General features: G+C 39.7%; 1 protein-coding gene across 2 annotated transcripts in view; it reads right to left on the bottom strand.

Annotated features, from left to right (window-relative positions):
* The window catches only part of PLCE1 (phospholipase C epsilon 1), a 166,845-nt gene extending 149,685 nt beyond the window's left edge, over positions 1-17,160 (bottom strand). For both annotated transcript variants that reach the window (XR_009959019.1, XM_062580694.1), the window contains exon 1: positions 17,086-17,160. The gene's annotated coding sequence lies outside the window, so the exon portion shown is untranslated. The remainder of the gene's footprint in view (positions 1-17,085) is intronic.
* Between the last annotated feature and the right edge of the window lie 917 nt (positions 17,161-18,077).

The following is an 18,077-nucleotide window of genomic DNA, read 5'->3' as shown; positions in this document are numbered from 1 at the left end:
AGCTAATTCTAGACTTATCTGATCTAAACAATCACTTGTACTAAGTTTGTTACATTTCTTAAAAATCTTGTCATTTCACCTGAATAGATGGAATGCAACATAACTACAGATGCAGTTGTTGATGAAAGTAAGCAACAGACATTTCAGAGGATACTTAGTATGTGAGAGGAGTATGCAGTAGGTAGAAGTATACTGAAAAACATAGGAAAAAAACAAAACATAGAACAATCATGTATTATATATCTCATTTACTCCCAGAAACAGTGAATCTTGGCTTTCTGCATATTTATCTCAGAGTTGAATAATTTTGATGTCTAAGGGGATGCCCACTCCAACTGAAACTTTTCTTAGGATTAGGGTATTACTAAGGACTTTCTCCTATACAGATCGTCTGTCACCTAACAATGTGCAAACTCACAGAGCAACTTCTTCACAGCCAGGATCATTTATAGAACATCTCTCCTGTCTTTGAATAATATTTTCATGAAATCTGTTGAATCTTATGTTTTTGAGCTCTGTACCTTTGTGCTAAACCTGATGCTATAGGATAAGTTCAAGAGTTGGCAGAAAAGAAATACAGAGATATGCAGTGTGACTCTGTAAAGTCCTTTCCATAAGAAGGCAGGCTAAAAATACAGTCATCATTTGAAAAAGGACACTTCCTTCTCTAGAACACCCTCTTCTTTGACAAAAGCAGTACGATGTGCCAAACTGCCAGTATCCAAACAACAACGATTCATTAAAATCTGGAAATGATAGCAAGAGATTTTTTTCCAAACTAGATACACATGTATTCTCACATTCAAATATACAGCTAATAAGATATTATGTCTAAACATTATATATATAGGCTACACTTTCTCAGTCAAACAGAAAGACTAGCTTATAATACCTATATGATTGTGCAGCTGTACTGCTAACAGTCTGTTGCTTAATATTGTTCTTAGGACCTCCTAAAAGGTCCTAGCAGAAAAGAGACACCAACATATGCCTGATGCATCTCCCACCATTCAGCAAAGGAGAAGGGAAAGGACAGAAAAAAAAACAGCTGGTGTCACAGCTAAACAAGCCAAAGAACCAACCACAGTAGCACTGTAAAAGATAATGAACTGACCAATGAATGCTGAAATGCTCAAGGTTATTTCTGCTGCAACACTTAAAGGATATGAAGCTACTCTGTGTTCTGTAACATGTTCAGGCTTGATAACAACAGACCAACATTGCAACTAGCGTAAGAATCAGTGATATTAACCAGGATCATCACAGATCTCTTTCAGAGAGAGTATTAGGGCCCCGAGTGCATCAACAGTCCTCAATCGCCATAAGCAGCCTTGCCCAGGACACCTATTCATGGGCACAGGGGCCATTTCAGCTCAGGATTGTAACCCCTGCTCCTGGACTGGGCCATGTCACAGGTAGACCTGTGCCCAGACCTGTCCCTGCTGCCCCTAATCTTTAGGCTGGACTTCTAGACTGACATTGCACCTGACTGGTCAGCTCATGCCAGTCCCATGATCACCAGGCTGGTGACAGACCCTCAGCTCCTGGCTCATCCTCACACAGGTAGTAGCCCAAGTCTGCTGCTCTTGACAAGCAGCTGTTTGACTTTACAGTGAGTAAGGGCTACATTTTTCTTATAAATGATAAGAGGAAGTTGAAGTTTTATGACCATATTAAGTGATGCCTGAATGATACACTGAATAGAGACATTTATATGTCACCAGCAACTGGAATGACAAGAATAGTGATGAAGAGATTATTCTGAAATACTGAATCAAATATTATCAGGCCTTTATTTAGGTGGCAAACTGAAAGATAAGGAGATGTAAACCCTTGTAATCAGGTTTCCCTTGGGCAAGAGGACAATAAGGACTCTACGATTCTGCCCAGCTGAGGGAAAAAAAATGAAAACCAGATACTCTAGACTTACCTGCTATTCTAGACTCATAAGCTCCTATTGCCTATCTTGCCAAAAGACAGTTTCATCAATACCTCCAGGCAAAAGGCAAACTTTCTACAATAACACCTTTACTAGTACTCAAAAGGTACAACAGCTAGTCTGAAGCTCTCCATTTTCTTGACTAATACCTGACATACAATGTGGTGTTATTTGTTTAAATAATAGTATCTATTATTCTAGTTGCTCTTGACTGCTGAAAAAAATTGCTCATGGGTTTATAGAACCTGCAGAGTTTCTTCACTATGTTATGTACGTGGAAAAAAGATTACATTTATCTGCATTGTATTTCATCATTTATCTTCCAGTCCCTTAGCACAATCAGGCAGTCTTTCTCTCTATCCTTGGTTTTACTGCCTTGCATACACATCTAAATGAAGATTTCAGAGGTTCCTTGACTTGACTTGAATTCCTTGACTTGAATGACAAGTTTCATTACATCAGGAATATTTGCAAAATTTGAAAATTAAATCTGCATTACAATTATTCACAGGTAATGTTCTAAACAAAAGCAGGTCTCTGTATCCACCCAAGCAGAAGCAAGACCACGCAAGTTTCAGATCTGAATTTTCAGCTACTGTACTACTTACAGTCCTCCCTACCTTTCTCCAATTAAAAAAAGGAAAAAAAATCCTTCTTTTATAAGGGAAAAAACCCAAAAGTATCTACAGACCGACTTGAAAGGACAGGCTCTAGAAAGACAGAATTGAGCCATGGAAAATGAGTTTATAGAATTTACTGCTACTGTACATACTCACCCCTGTGAAGTCAACTTTATGTAATCTATAAAACAGGCTGTATGCAACCTACAGAATGAAAAAAAAAAGACGACAAAACAAAAGGTAACCCAATATGGTACACAGAAGAGTTTCTTGAGAAAACGAGCAGAAGAAATAATTACACATAAAAGAAAATAGGTTGAAGTAAGAAGACTAGATTACATAGCACCAGTGAAAAGTTAAAAAGCAGAGATAAAAACTAAAATGTACAATCAAATAGTACTGGCCAACATAGTTAGGAAAATACATTAGAAATTCAGAACAGAGGATAAGAAGGAAAACATCACTCTTCAATAACTAGAGCCTACTGAAGGTTCTGAAACAATTCAGAATTTACTTGCAGAAATAATTAAAAATATAAAATATTGAAAGTATTTGACAATAACCCTTCAAAAAATCAGAGTAAGGAAACAAAATTGGTCTAGAGATTTAAAACTAAGATACAAGCCTGCATTACGGATGGCATTGCTTCCCCTTATGTTATTTTCTGGTTGTTAGGAAGCCAACAAGGAAGAAGCAGATCGTATGTGAGAACTGAGGTCAGTCAAACCCCTCCTCCCCCCCAAAAAAAACCCAGCATCTACAAAGAACCTATGCATAAAACCAGCATACATAAATCAAAGCAGTCCAACCAGTCCTTTGAAATTTCAAGTTACCTTTTGTTCATCTGTTGTTTTAGGCATTCTACTGCCACATTTCAAAATAGTTAATCTTTTCAAACAGATTTTTTTTGTTGTCTTCTTTTCCAAATCAATAGACATCCCTCAAGTTCTAGGATCTTTTTAAGTATGTTTTTAAGAAAATCAGTAATGAAATTTTTATGAAGGAATTAATCTTGCAAATGGTTAAATGCCCCCTCACACCTGCTCTTTTACGCCTGTTAATTTAACAGGATTCATTTAGCAGTACAACTGCTAAATACAGTTAACACCTTTTTATTAATCATCTTGTTATTAATGATTTCTAGAGTAATCTAAAATTATTTAAGATATATTTCTTTCACTTTTTACCTAATTTTAAGAAAAATAAAATCAGTAGAATGAAATTTAGTTTAGAAAGAGTAAGCTCTCTCTTCAAAGCCAAAATCTACCATAGACCTCTCCAAGTATTTCACAAACTGGGAACAGCTCCTGAGAGTAACCTAAGAAGAGGTTAAATTAGAAACATACAGTGCTTCCCAAGCTCTTTAGTCGGATCTCTATAGTTTTCTGGCTTTATTAACAGCTCATTAATGCTAAGTTTTTATTTTAGCAATCTAATGTTATTATATAAGAGGAAACAGCAATGGAAGTAATAATGCTAGTAGTGCTATACTGCTTCAACAAATTTTATTGAAAACGCAATATATGCATTTCATCACTTATTTTGCATGCAACTTCTCTATGAAAAATAAAGACTATGCACATTATGGAAAAATATCATAACTATAGATAAAAAGTTGATTTTCAATTCCACATGATTTATATAACTGTGCATTATAGCTGTACACAATTCCCCTGTACATAAATATTCCTTAGAATTATGATTCACAGTCCACAAAGAAAAAAAAATGCTTGTTTTTCATGATTCATTGGCCAGAAAAAAAATATAGGAACCTCAATACACACTTACGTACATTTATGTTAACAATAAACAAAAGGTATCATCCAGATTGCTTCTTGTGCATAGTCAAAATGGCAGTTATTTATTCAGCAAAAGCAGTAAGTTTATGCTTCTGTTCATTGTTACTCATGCTGCAGCCACAAAACAATTAGAAAAAAGTGTAATATCAATTAATTGTTGGCATGTTTATTACTGTATTTGTTAAGGCTGCAGCATCACTGTTAACAATGATAAAAACCATGGCAGAAATAAAGCAGCCCAAGTTTCACATCCCTGAGTTTACAGGGCTGAAAATTAGGAACACAAAATAAATTTTTTCACCTGAGTCATGTTTTAAACCGTATTTTAAATTCTTCAGAAGAGGAATCAAACAAAATTGAGCAGCACAGAGCCTTTACGCTGACACTCAGCATGCTGAAAGCACCACATGCATCTCAGCACTATCAACAATATGTTTTATATCAGTTCACAGAATTAATAGAAATCTTCACGTCACTGTTTTAGTTACTTTTCAGCATGTAATTAACATATGTGGACAAAATAGTTTTAGGTTATCTGTCAATCACATTTAGCAATACATACCAGTAGCTATTATTACTGTACTACTTTTAAACTCAATTTTACTCGATAACTTAAAATATGCTGATTTCATTATTGTCAAATCTTAAAAGTTTTCATTATTGTCAAATCTTAAAAGTTACATTTAGTACTAAAATTAAAACTGTATCAGCATATATTAAAAATAAGCCTCAATTTCTCTAATAACTTCCTTCTTTACTATATTTATTTAATATAAAGTCATTCTAATCACACATAGAATCATAGGATCAGTAAGATTGGAAGGGACCTCTGTAGATCACCTAGTCCAACCTCCCACTCAGCAGGGTCACCTAGAGCCTGTTACACAGGGTTGCATCCAGGTGGGCCTTCAAGATCTCCTGGGAAGGAGACTCCACAACCTCTCTGGGCAACATGTGCCAGGGCCCCGTCACTCTCACAGTGAAGAAATTCCCCCTCACGTTCAAGCAGAACTGCCTGTGCTTCAATTTCTGCCCATTGCCTCTTGTCCTGTCACACAGGGCAACTGAAAAGAGTTTGTCCCCGTCCCCTTGACACCCTCCCTTCAGGTATTTAGACACATTGATAAGATCCCCCCTCAGGCTTCTCTTCCCCAGGCTAAACAGGCCCAGCTCTCGCAGCTGTTCCTCATAGGGCAAGGTGCTCCAGCCTCCTGATCATCTTCATAGCCCTATGCTGGACTCTTTCCAGTAGCTCCATGTCTCTCTTGTCCTGCAGAGCCCAGAACTGGACTCAGTACTCAAGATGAGGCCTCCCCAGGGCTGAGTAGAGGGGCAGGATCACCTCCCTCGACCTGCTGGCAACACTCTTCCTGATGCACCCCAGGAGACCATTGGCCTTCTTGGCAGAAGGGCACATTGCTGGTTCATGGTCAACTTGTCACCCACCAGCACTCTCAGGTCCTTCTCTGCAAAGCTGCTCTCCAGAAGGTCAGCCCCCAGCTTTTACTGGTGCCCAGGGTTATTCTTCCCTAGGTGCAGGACCCTGCACTTGCCCTTGTTGAACCTCATGAGGTTCCTCTCTGCCCAACTCTCCAGCCTGTCCAGGTCTCTCTGAATGGCAGCCCAGCCCTCTGGTGTATCAGCCTCTCCTCCCAGCTTGGTATCATCATGATTTAATGGATTGTCAGATACCTGACTATTGAAAGCATAAAAGCTCTCTATGGTACTGAAAGCTCTCTATGGCAGAGGACCAGCTATTTAAAGTGCCTACACTCAGACCTACAATAGTTGGATACTAGTTGACAAGATGATCTATGCTGTTTTCATTATATATGTATATCAAATACTAAAAAATTAAGCTAGTAGGTCTTTACATCTGGTAGAAAGGTACTAACAGAAATGAGCAACATGCATAAAAATCATAATGTAAATGCAGAGATGGTGTTTTTGTACTGATATGCAGGACAGTAACTAGAGAGAAAAAAGCCTCAGATTCATCCAGACGAGATCTTTCTTCCTGGCGGCTGTGGGCCACATCCAGCAAAAAAGGGATAGACAAGTCCTACCAAGAGCAGGTCAGGGACTCAATACTTGTAAAATCCACATGGAGAAAGATCAGAACTCCCTTTTTGACTTCAGTGGAGGAAGGGCCTCAGCCTTCTTGATTTTCTGGCAAGTAAAGGGAACACGGCCAACTTCCTTTGCATTCATCAGTCAAGAGCCGAGACTGTCTCTGTCTCAACTCAGACTTCAAAACCTTCATTTGGATACATAGTTGCTAACAGAACAGTGCCTTATTGTAAGCTAGATGGGTATTGTAGGAAAACTAGGAGTCAAATGCCATTTTGTGAAGCATCCACTGTCTTCACTGAGTCAAATGCACCTAAAATGTTTAAGAGTATTTCAAACAACAACAGCAAAAGAAGGTTTTTCTTTTACTGTTCCGTTTGAGGCTTTTTTTCTCTCTTCAGTGTGGGGGTGGGGTGTCAGAGTTGGGGCGAACAGAGAAAAGCTGGTAAAGGACTGAAAATGGCATCATACCGCAAAATAAAAATCATCTGAGAGCACCATGTCAAGTCAGAGGAAGGCACATAGAGTTTAAAGCAGAGAATGAGTCACATACAAAATATCTAATGAGTATTAGATATTTTATTGGCCATGATTGCTCAACTGCTGTTATATCAAAAAATTTGTTTTAAATCTGTACACACCTTCCCCATACACCTTTAAAGCGCTGCCATTAACTCACAAGTCAACCCTAAACAGCAGTCATTTCAGGCAAAGTTCGGGGGTACACAGAAGCTCTTGTACAGTATAAAATTGTACTGCACCACTGTAACTGCCACACATTACCTTCTGCTCTCAGAAATGTCAGCCTCAAGAACAGTCTTTACGTACCTATACAACTTTGGACAACTGCCTGCTAAGGGTAAATACTTTCATCATCAACTTGCACAACAGAATAAAGAACATATGGAATGAAATGAGTGAATTACACGAACACGGAGGTAAGCTTTTGGCAACGTAGAATGACATTCTCAGTTTTTAAGAGAACACACTGAAGAACGATCTGCCAGAACAAACTCGCCTCTTCTGGAGGGGTGGACACGAACACCTCCTGACAACCCTTTACTGTCCAAACATCTGTACGATTCCTATGCTCATCAGGTAACAAAACTCCAAACAGATATTATGATCTGGATCTTGAAAAAGAATTCAGGCAAGCACTGAAGTCTATATGGCCATACTATATGTATACTATATGGTCATTCGAAACATTTTACTGCATATTTTAACACTGACCTGTTTTATAGACTGCTGTCTAGAAAACTGCTTATTTCTACAAACCACTACGGAACCTGGCTTGCAAATCACAGTTCAAATACTATGTAAAAATGATTTCTAAACAGGCTTCATAGTGTTGTAATACTTACAGTCTGAGAAAATGCGTTTTTTCTAGAAGACCCTAGTCCTACTCTTACATAATTACTCAAAATCACAGCTTTAATTAAAAACATAAGTTCAGTTATAAAAACAATAGGAAAATGGAAACCATAATGACTTAAGAATTTTAAGACAAAAATGAAGGCTCCATACTTAACATTTTTAAGCCAAACTAATGATACAGGGGGAGACAGAGGATTTGAAAAAATTATGTATGGAACAGCTGTTGCTGACAACAGTTTTCGCAATAGAATCAGCTTGCCAGCAAGCCCCTAGAATAGAATTTGATTGGGTTGAGTAAAAACATAATTGAGCAAATAAAATTTTAATTGTAGATGTTACCCATTTACCTTTCTTTTTTTTGGTTTTACAAAAGAAATCCAAAATTCTGGTATTTCTTTGTATTAGAAAAGTAGGAAAGACCATTTGCATCTAACACTGTTGCTCACGTATAAGTCACTCCTATTCTGTTACAGGAAAGAATCTACAAAAATTTAATGAAGGGCAGAGAAACCTCAGATTTCATATTTTCCTCCAGTCTTCCCAGGTCATTATTTCCTCTTACACAGAAATAAGAAGGGTTAAGCTATCAGAGAGTTCTACAATTGTCTGCACAATGGTAATCTCAACAAGGAGGAAAGTATTTTTCCAAAAAAAAAATGTTCATAATTGAGTGATACATAGAATTTCAGTTAAAAATAAAACATTTGCTAACTCAGAATTTGTTGGAACAAGAAACATCTCAGCAGACCACTAAAAAATGCATTAAAAAATGCATTGAAGACTGGTAATCCCCTTACCCAGAGTCGTAAACTAACATTTAAAAAAGAGTATTCCCTCTCTATGAAAAATCCCCAAACGTTTCAATAACCATATTTAAGCAATATTAAATTTCATCTTCACAACTAGATTTAAGTAGATTTTGTCAACTACTAAACAAAAAATAACAAAATTATTACTATAGTGTTGCTATATAGCAAAACTGGCCTCTAAAGCTTGATTTTAAATTAAATGATCATAACATTTTGACTTCTGCTTACTATATATATTCTAATATTCATTTGCTTAAAGGAAAGTTTCATGAGAATGGAAACAATTGATTAATACACTTCAAGATTCATCTGTTTTCTCAAACGAGTTTAAACTCTAGATCTTCATCCGCAAATGTTTTCTGGATAAGTACTAAGAAAGAGGTTTGGCTTAGATTGATTTTTTAAGATGAAGGAGAACAGAGTTTTTAATTAACATATCTATCTATCTATGTATTTCAGAATGCAAGTTAGTTCAATTCTGTAGTGGAATTCTGCAATACAATCTCTGAAATCTGTTTTAATAGAGGACTAAAAGATGGCTGAATAGTAAAAACTGTTTTTATACACCCCATATTTCTGCCAACACGGAGTCAATAATGCAATAAAAACAACAACATCCAACGTTACATGAATTTGGGCTAAGCTAATATAATTCTCTATAGAGACAAGAAGAATCCATCCAGAAATACACTGACAGATACAGTACAGACCCAGATGTTTACTGTTGCTTGAAAGAGAAGAAATGTGTAAGGCCAATATTATGACATTTCCAAAATTGTAAGTCTCTCAACTTTTCATTATGAGTTAACATCATACAAGCAATTGGTATTTTTAATTTGTTTCTTGAATATTTGACTGGTAGCATCTTTATGTTAATTACTGCATAATATTACCTGTAACAGAGGCACATGACATAACCTATATATCCAAAATGTAGGAAGGGTAGTGGGTTTCTATGGCATGGTATATTCAACAGAAGAGTCCCTATTTTCAAAGCTAAAGTATACAAAGAATTGTTTTAGATATGAGTCAGGAGTACAGACAGGGAAGTTTTAATGCTTAGGGAAGAAAAAGCTGTTCCCTTTCCCCTTCTCAGTAAATTACATCATTAATTCTGCTTTGTGAGAAACCCCATGGAATTCATTCAACACTGGGGCATGGCGGAGCAGGTCTACTAGACACCAGCTCACTGAGAGATCCTGTGCAGAGAAAAGTAACAGTGTCACTAATTGATATGCTTGCTAGAGGAGTAGACTTTGATGTGTGTAAAAACCACAGTCAGCCTTTTATTATATTCGACCCTTTTAGCTGATGGACAGTTTCAGCAGGTGCTCCATCTGCTTGAATACGACAGAGACACTGAAACACACCCTGAAAACAGAAATGGAATTCCTGGATTCCAGGTACAGGAAGTCACACTACATGGAAATGAAAGCATGAAACCATTGCTGCCCACAACAGAAAATTCAATCTGCAATAATACAATATCAGGTAATGACTGGCAATCCTAATCAATAATTATACACTAATTTATACATATTGCTTATATTGTGGTTCTGTCAAATGAAAAGTACCGATGATATGAAAGAATTAAACAGTATCACTCCCTCCTAGCATCAGTCATTCCCTCTTAGAATCTGACTCTTGAGTAACAAGAAACAAAATTTGACATGATGGGAAAGGTGAAACTGGGAAACATCCAGAACAAGAACAAAATTTGATATTGGGTAAATTATTGGTGGGCAGGAGGCAATAAGCAGTTATTACCAGAATTGCCCTCCAACTGTATCTCACAAGGAGAACAGATCATTTTGGAAACAAACAAAACAAAAAAAGAAAGCACAAAGTTTTGAAACTGAAGTGCTAAGTCTATCAATTACATAATCTGAGGCTATATCATGACTACTCAAAGGAGTAATATATCTAGCTCAGATGATAATCCTTCTTCTAATTGTTACACAGTGACAGATGCCAAAACAGTGATAGATGCTTTCCAAATTCACTCTACAAAAATGAAGTAAAAAGCTGTTTAATTGGACTTATATATTTAAACTATCAAGGCTAATATAATTGGGAATATCTTTAAATGGGACAGCCAAACAGACTTTAGTTTATGGCATCCACCTTTAAAATGCATAAATGAAATACAGAAAAACAATGTATGTACATTGTATGTACTCAGTACATACTGAGTATGGGTATGTATATATACATACTGAGTACAACACCTAAGTGGAACTTCTTGTTTATGCTTTGCTGAATAAATCATAGAATAAGAACAGATGCATACTCAAGTCAGTTATAATGTCAACATTCTGAGTGGTTATTAAGATTAAAATATTTGTAGTATAAGCAGCTGCCTAACTGATTTTATAGTTCCTATTTTTGCTTTCTCTTCCACAAGCTTACTGTTAAGAGAAGCATAAATGGGGGGGAGAGGGGAGTAACGGTGCTATCACAGCAGAGCAAAGGTTCTCTCTTTTTCTTTAATGCAAGATTCACTCTTTTCTGTATGCCCACTTTGTCCTTCGGGGGAAAAATGAAAACATCAGACTACTCACAAAAATAACAACTACACTGAAAATTTTCAAGGGCTCTGAAGAAGACCCATTAAGAAATACAATTCATCTATAAATTGCAGATGTATCATGATACAAAAGACTTCAAGAAGCATTATCTGTCTAGCACTCTTTGACACCTCCACCACTCAATTTGTCACAGAAGAGCAGCCCAAGGCATAGCTAAATAGTAAATACGAATTACCAGACCAAATGGGGAAGGAGGGGTGTGTTTGTCAGCTTTCCCCGCAGTCAAAAATCTACAGAGTTGCTGCCTATGATATTCCTCTACTGTTATTACTTCCTATAAGCATGTTGAACCAAAACAGGTATACACAGAGTGAGCAGCAAATACAATGACTTGAAGCTTTCACAAGAAATTCCCATAGTTAGAACTTTTTTCCCATAGTTTCCAGTAGAACTGATGTAGTTGGTCGCAGAACAATATATAATGTACTCGAAAGTCATGAGAAGGGTGAATTTTAGTTGATAAAAGTATAAATACTAAAAAATTCTCAGGAATCTCCGATCACTAATGCAACAATCTGATTATAAAAACATTTTAATTGACTTGTCTAAACTGAATAGTAACTAACTAGTTGAAAATATTCCTTTGAAAAATGGCAGAGTATGAAAGTTACCTAAAATCAGATGAGAAACAGAATATTGCCCACCGAAGGCAATTCAGCCTGGATATTAAAACACTATTTTTTTCCTCTCTTTCCAACATAGTAAGTAGCTGCAATCCACAACAATCATAGTAACATTGAAGAAACTAAAATGGAAGCATTCAAATTAAGAGAGCTCTTCAGCTGAAAATCTACAAGTTGTTCTTTAATGGGAACTGGTGATAGGGGAGAAAGCTGTAGCTACTCTGCTACACAATCCCTTTATATCTTGCTAAATTCCGAAGGGAAACCTAGCTGGGTATTAATGCTGCTGAAAGATACTTGCACCACCACAGAAAGAAATTAGCCTAATCCAAGCAACAGCATTTTGTACTTGGAATAAAGGAATGCATTATAAAAATGTTGGGGGGGAGCAGTGTAACAAAAACCTCAAATACCAGACATCACTGCAGCAGCATTCTTGCTGTATGCTGTAGCACAGATGAAGAAAAACACTGTGGGAGGAGAGGTCCCACATCAGAGCATTGTCTGAAACAACAGACAGCAAGGTCCTACTACACAAGGCAAGGTCAATGCAACTGGAGAATCATCTGTTTAACAAAACATACTATTATTAGATGCAAGTTATGCAGCACTTGTGCATACTAATAGAGTAAAACCATTATCCTAAAAATAAATGTTTTTAAATGTAGCTTTCACTTTGCACTCAATGTTTCCACCTTTTCTGTCTCACTTCAAACATCTGAATATGAGTAACATCAAAAACGAAATATTCAGGTATTTTCACTATTCTTTAGTTATTTATGAAATGGTATAGCAATTGAAAAATATGACTCATTTACTTTTTTAAATGAACAACTCCACTGTAAATGTCCTACCACATTATTAAATATTACATAGCAATGTAGAATAAAAAGTATCAAGGAGTTGACAGTCTATTTAATCTAAGATACGCCTCAGACTGCTGTGAGTAGAATTGTTCAGTGAATGTATTCGCTCACAGAATTCTTGTCCTTGCATAAAATTCAAGCTTGAACTGTCTCCACAGTCAAAAGTTATACTGAGCTACCTAAGAGCTCCAGACCTAAGTAACACAGAAGGCAATTCTCTGTAGCACAACACATACTCCACAAGGTTTGAGTCCTTGCTAATTTCAATCACTCACCGAAAGAGGTGTTATCACCTGAGACACCTTCACCAACATCTTGTTGACAGAGAAGATGCCATGCAGAAGGATAGTTTTGGTGGACAGAGCTTAATGCTAAGCTCATTTTTAATGTTAAATTCAATACAATTTTCAGAAACAAATGGCAGGCATATCAGCGTTCTATCATGTTGGATTATTTATGAGTGAGTAGGTAGTTAAGAAGAGAGTATTGTAGATGCCTTGATTTAAAATTTAATATGAATAATGTTTTGTACAAAAATATCAGTGTGATAGAGTATACGACGCCAGGGTCAGATTTTCATCCCACAGTGACATATCCACCAATTAACTCCATTGTTTCAAGTAGATCCAAGTTCTGTATCACAAGGGCAAAATTTTGAAGAGACTCCCATACAGAAAATTCAGGGAAAAATATCACTGTCACTGCTTCATCTTCAACTCTTCAAGGCAATTTTTATTCTGGTAAATGAAATTTTTCTCCAAAAATGAAAGGAGTGAAGTATGACCAATATCTGGCAGAATCATGATTATGGAAACCCCACCCACAAGCAGATATATCTGTAGGCTCGCCAAGACAAACAAAGCTGTATGCAGAGCAAGCTGTCCTGCTCTCATATACTGCATATTCAGTCATGTAGGCCCTCAAGTATACACATGGAACAACTCTCTTTTAAATTAGATTAAGAAGGTTCAAGAAGGGACAGAACTAATATAAGGAAAAACATGGGTTTCACTTTAGCACGCTAATAGCTTTCTAAAATAAAGCCATGATGAAAAGCCTTATTTAAAAATTAATCAGACTGTATATTAAAGATACAGACACAACTGCATAGCCTTTACTCAAATGACACTATCAATAACTGTGTTGTGAACAGATGTGAGAATAAGCCATTCCATGCTGCAGTTACATGACTCATTCCAATGCTTCAGCTATTGGTATTTTCAAAAGGTACATACAACAAATAAGATATGAATTGCGGTTAGTAAAACTATCATTATCATTTATAAAGTTCAGGACTCACAGTTGTGAACCAGTATCCATTTTGGGGCAGGCGCTGTACAAACAGAAAGCAAAGTGACAGTCCCTGTTCCACAGCTTCGGGGTTTTTTAAAAAACAGTAAAGAAACACTTTTATAGGTATGCAGATAAATTAAGCTGATCGCTGAAATATCTTAAGGTTTAATGGAAAATCTCTATGCAAAGCATGAACTTTTAATAAACTAATAGATTAATTACTTTTTATTTCCTTTTATAACACCACCTTTTCTTTAACTAATTCTTGACTTAAACCCAAGAACTACTCCCAAATTACAACAGCTCTTCTCCAAAAAGAAGAGCTCGTATCTTGAGCTAAAAATTTCCAGTGATTATAAATCTACTGCAATCCTTCATATATAGTTAGAATTGTAATTTTGCAATGTGCTTTGCTTTTATTCTGGATCTTCGTGCAGCTTCTTGTCACTGGATCTTATTATTTATATTTCTCTTAAATCAAATGGTCCATTGATACAAGAAACACACTGTTCTACAGGTAGTCACAAAGCTTGTTCAAATTGTTACACAACCTTTTTTGGATAAACTATGGGGAATTTTCCCTCATTTTACAAGTTTCCCAAACCTCAAATTACTTACCAACTTTTTAATGAACTTATTTCACAATTTCCAATAGATAAAGCTTTCAGTAGGCTTTTTTAAATTATTTTGCAGTTTAGTTTTCATGTTTCTTAAACTTTGACGTCTCTCTTATTCAGCTGTTGGAACTCTAGCTTGACCAATACACTTTTATTGGTTTGAAGTGCATCACATTAAGTCAATGTAAGTTGAGAGGATGTTGCACTCTGGCACAAAGATTCTTAGTAACAAACATTTCCCAAATATGTGAAGATAAGAATGAAATCATTTTAATATATTGGATTAATATCTCAAAATGGCAGAATATGAATAAATTTTATTTGGATGACTAAGAAAAAAAAGCAGATCTTTTACTAATTCATGCACAGACTAGACTCTTTCATGACTTGGACACTTCCCTGTGTGGTTTTTACCGGTGGTACAAAATATGAAGCATTTCCTAAAACACAAAGTGCTTGTTTCTGTTTTGATCCCAGGTTTACTTAGGTGTTCAAAGATCAAAGGTGATTATCAGTAGTTGGAAATACATGATTTCTTAAACTACATAACAGTCACTGCTTTGCAGTAATTCCTAAAGATCTTTGTAATTGGCAGGTTCTCTAATACCCCTTCAAATACACAAATATATTAAAACGTGCAGGATTAAAATTTAGCAAGGCTTTGTCCTCTAAGAGCAAGCCTAACTACTCCTCACTCAAGTGCCTTACTATGAAACACTCTAAGTTCCTTGCAGCATAGTTGACCCTTTATCCATTTCTGTACCATTCTAGTCAGCTCTTACACTTCCTTTATAAGAAGCCTGGTTTGCAGCCACCTCTATAGGCTCTTCTCCATATCATCTATGGTAGTGGCATCCCAAGAGCGTGCAGTAGAACTGATAAGCACTGCATCTCAACAACTTTGGTCCTGATCCTACAAACACTTCAGTGAGACTACTTTGTAAGTGTTTGCAGATTTTGAGCCTTTGTAACGCAACTGCACTTTACCAAGCATGTCAAAGAGCAGTCTGGAACTAGGAAAGAATGTATTCGCCCTGCATGGCCTGGACGCAGGGGCCTGCAGCGCCTGCAAGGGATGTTTATAGACTGCAAGAAGAGGGGCTCATTGTGAGCCACACAGAGAAAGGAGGCAGGGGAGGGGAGAAAGTTTCACTCCAGTAACTTAAAACTTTACAGGCTCTTTCCAACACCAAATCTCATTTGAACTACATCACTTCTGTCAGAATACAATCAGCTATTTTTAAAAGTAAATGTAACTGTAAAAAAACTAAAACCTGTTTGCACAGTCACAACAGTAAGAATGTGAGACCTAACATGGATTGGAGAGGTAATCATACTGATCCGTAGCGCGTAGAAAGAGCGCGACCCGCCTCAAACTGCCTTCGGGATCTGCGTGACCCCTCCTGGAAAAAAAGGGGGAAATCCGCCAGGAGCGCGGGCGCGGCGTGTCAGCGGGCCCCGCTGACGCGGAGGGGCTGGGCTTCCCCGCCGCGGGGGGCAGCACGGCCGAGCAGCAGCACGCACCTTTCAGCCTCTCGCCGGCATCTTCCTCCTCCTCCTCCTCCTCCTCCTCCCTCTGCGGGCGGGCGGCGGCGGCCCGAGCAGCTGTGGGACGGAACCGCCCGCGCCGCGCGGCCAGCGCCCAACGGCCGCCGCTGCGCGAGGCGCCCCCCAGGGCGGGCCGGGCCGGGCGCGCAACACCCCGCGGCGCCGCAGGAGGGAGGTGCCGCGAGGGCAGCGCCGGCGCCTGACTCAGCCGCAGCGCGAGGGCGGCCGGGCTCCCCCGAGCTGCCCGCGTCGCCCGCCGCCGCCGCAGGCTCCTCCTCGGCAGGAGGCGGCTGCGCGGCACCTCTGGCCGGCGCGGGGCGGGGGGCGCCGGGGGGCTGCTCCCCTCCGCAGGGCGGCGCATCGGCGGCAGCCCCGGTGCCGCCAGGTTAGGCGGGACGGGCCCCCCCATGCACCAGAGTCAGAAACAGCACTCGCGGACGCACATATGCACATATGCCTTTTGCTGGCAGGTCTTCCTGCCCCGGAGAGAGCCCCCCGCTCTCACATGCGCCGTTACAAAGTTTGTGCGTGCTAGCTGAGCTACATATTCAGTCTGTGAAGCTCTAACACTCAGCGCGCTTTGCTCTGCACCCCGGTGGGTACATCTAGCACAGCTCCTTGCAGCAGCGCTGAATTTGCTTTTCGGGCAGAGGCGTGTTCTGTAGCTGTTCCGCAGCCTTCCCCCTCCCTCAGGGCTGCGCTTGAACGTCTTCAAAGTTTGGCGGGCAACCGCTGCAGCATCGATAACCCTGCGAACACCGCAACCTGTGGCTTCCTCCCCTACCCCGCCCTGTGCGTTTACCCATAAAATAGCACCAGAGCGCGGACACAGATGGATTTGAGAGAAAAGTAAGCCCCCAAATTTCCCTCCGCGGCGGAGAGCGCGCACGTCCCGCATTTTCCTGTTCCCCCGCAGAAGAGCGAGCGCGCTCCTACCTCTGGCGAAGGGACGGGACTGCTCACGGCGCCAGGCGCAGACCGCCGAGGGACGACGCCTGCCCCGACACCCCGCGCAGCGGGACCCGCTCCGGGGCCATCGCGCGGTGAATGAAGGGGCGGGCCGGCCGGGGGCGGAGGCGGGCTGAGCCGGGCCCGGGGGGCCGAGCCGGGGCCGCGCCGCGGCTGCCTCACCGCATCGGAATGCGGGCGCGCGCCCCGCGCCCCGCCCTCGCGCGGGTGTAACGGTCGCCGGGCGCCCGGCCGTTACACGCGAGGCGGATTCTGTTGTTTTAAATCGCCCTCCTCGCGGCGCGGGGAGCGGCGCCGTGGAAACAACGGCTCGATTGAGGAGTTGGCTGAGCGGCGCGGCGCTCTGCCTCGGCTCTGTGCTCCGCTGCCAGCCGCGATCCGCGGGAAGAAAGGCTGGAGCCGGTGGAAGTGGGAGGGGGTAAAATACCGCCCTGCTTCCAGCTACATGATGGAAAAACACAGGGCCGGGGGACGCGGCTGGGCACCTTCGCGTGCGAGCTGCTCCAGGCGGAGTAAAACGAGGAGAAAAACAGCCTCATAAAATAACGCGTTGTGAACGCGCATTTTAAAGGAAACGTTTTTTTTCTTTAAGAGGTGAAAGTTGGCTATAGATGACACACAATTTTACTGTGGGCAGTCATGTATGAAGGACACCAGTTCTCATAACTAAGGTATGTGGAGACTGTGTCCCAGTACAGAGTTGTAAAACTTACAGTTAATTTACTTCATTCCCTTCCAATGTAATGAACTTGTACTATTTTCTAAGGGGAGAACAAATTTGAAAGCTTGAAACTCGGGTTTACTACTGTACGTCACATACTCTATTCACTTCAGAAATCATGCTGTAGCTCATTATAGTAATTGTCCTGCAAGGCTAATAGAAATGCAATAAGGTGTATTTATACCATATAGAGAATAATCACAATGGAGAAAGTCAACAATTCAAGTGTGTGACAAAA

This window comes from Rhea pennata, chromosome 7 (genome assembly GCF_028389875.1).
Source record: "Rhea pennata isolate bPtePen1 chromosome 7, bPtePen1.pri, whole genome shotgun sequence".
NCBI classification, from domain to species: Eukaryota; Metazoa; Chordata; class Aves; order Rheiformes; family Rheidae; genus Rhea; species Rhea pennata.
This window is presented reverse-complemented; position numbering and strand designations above follow the sequence as displayed.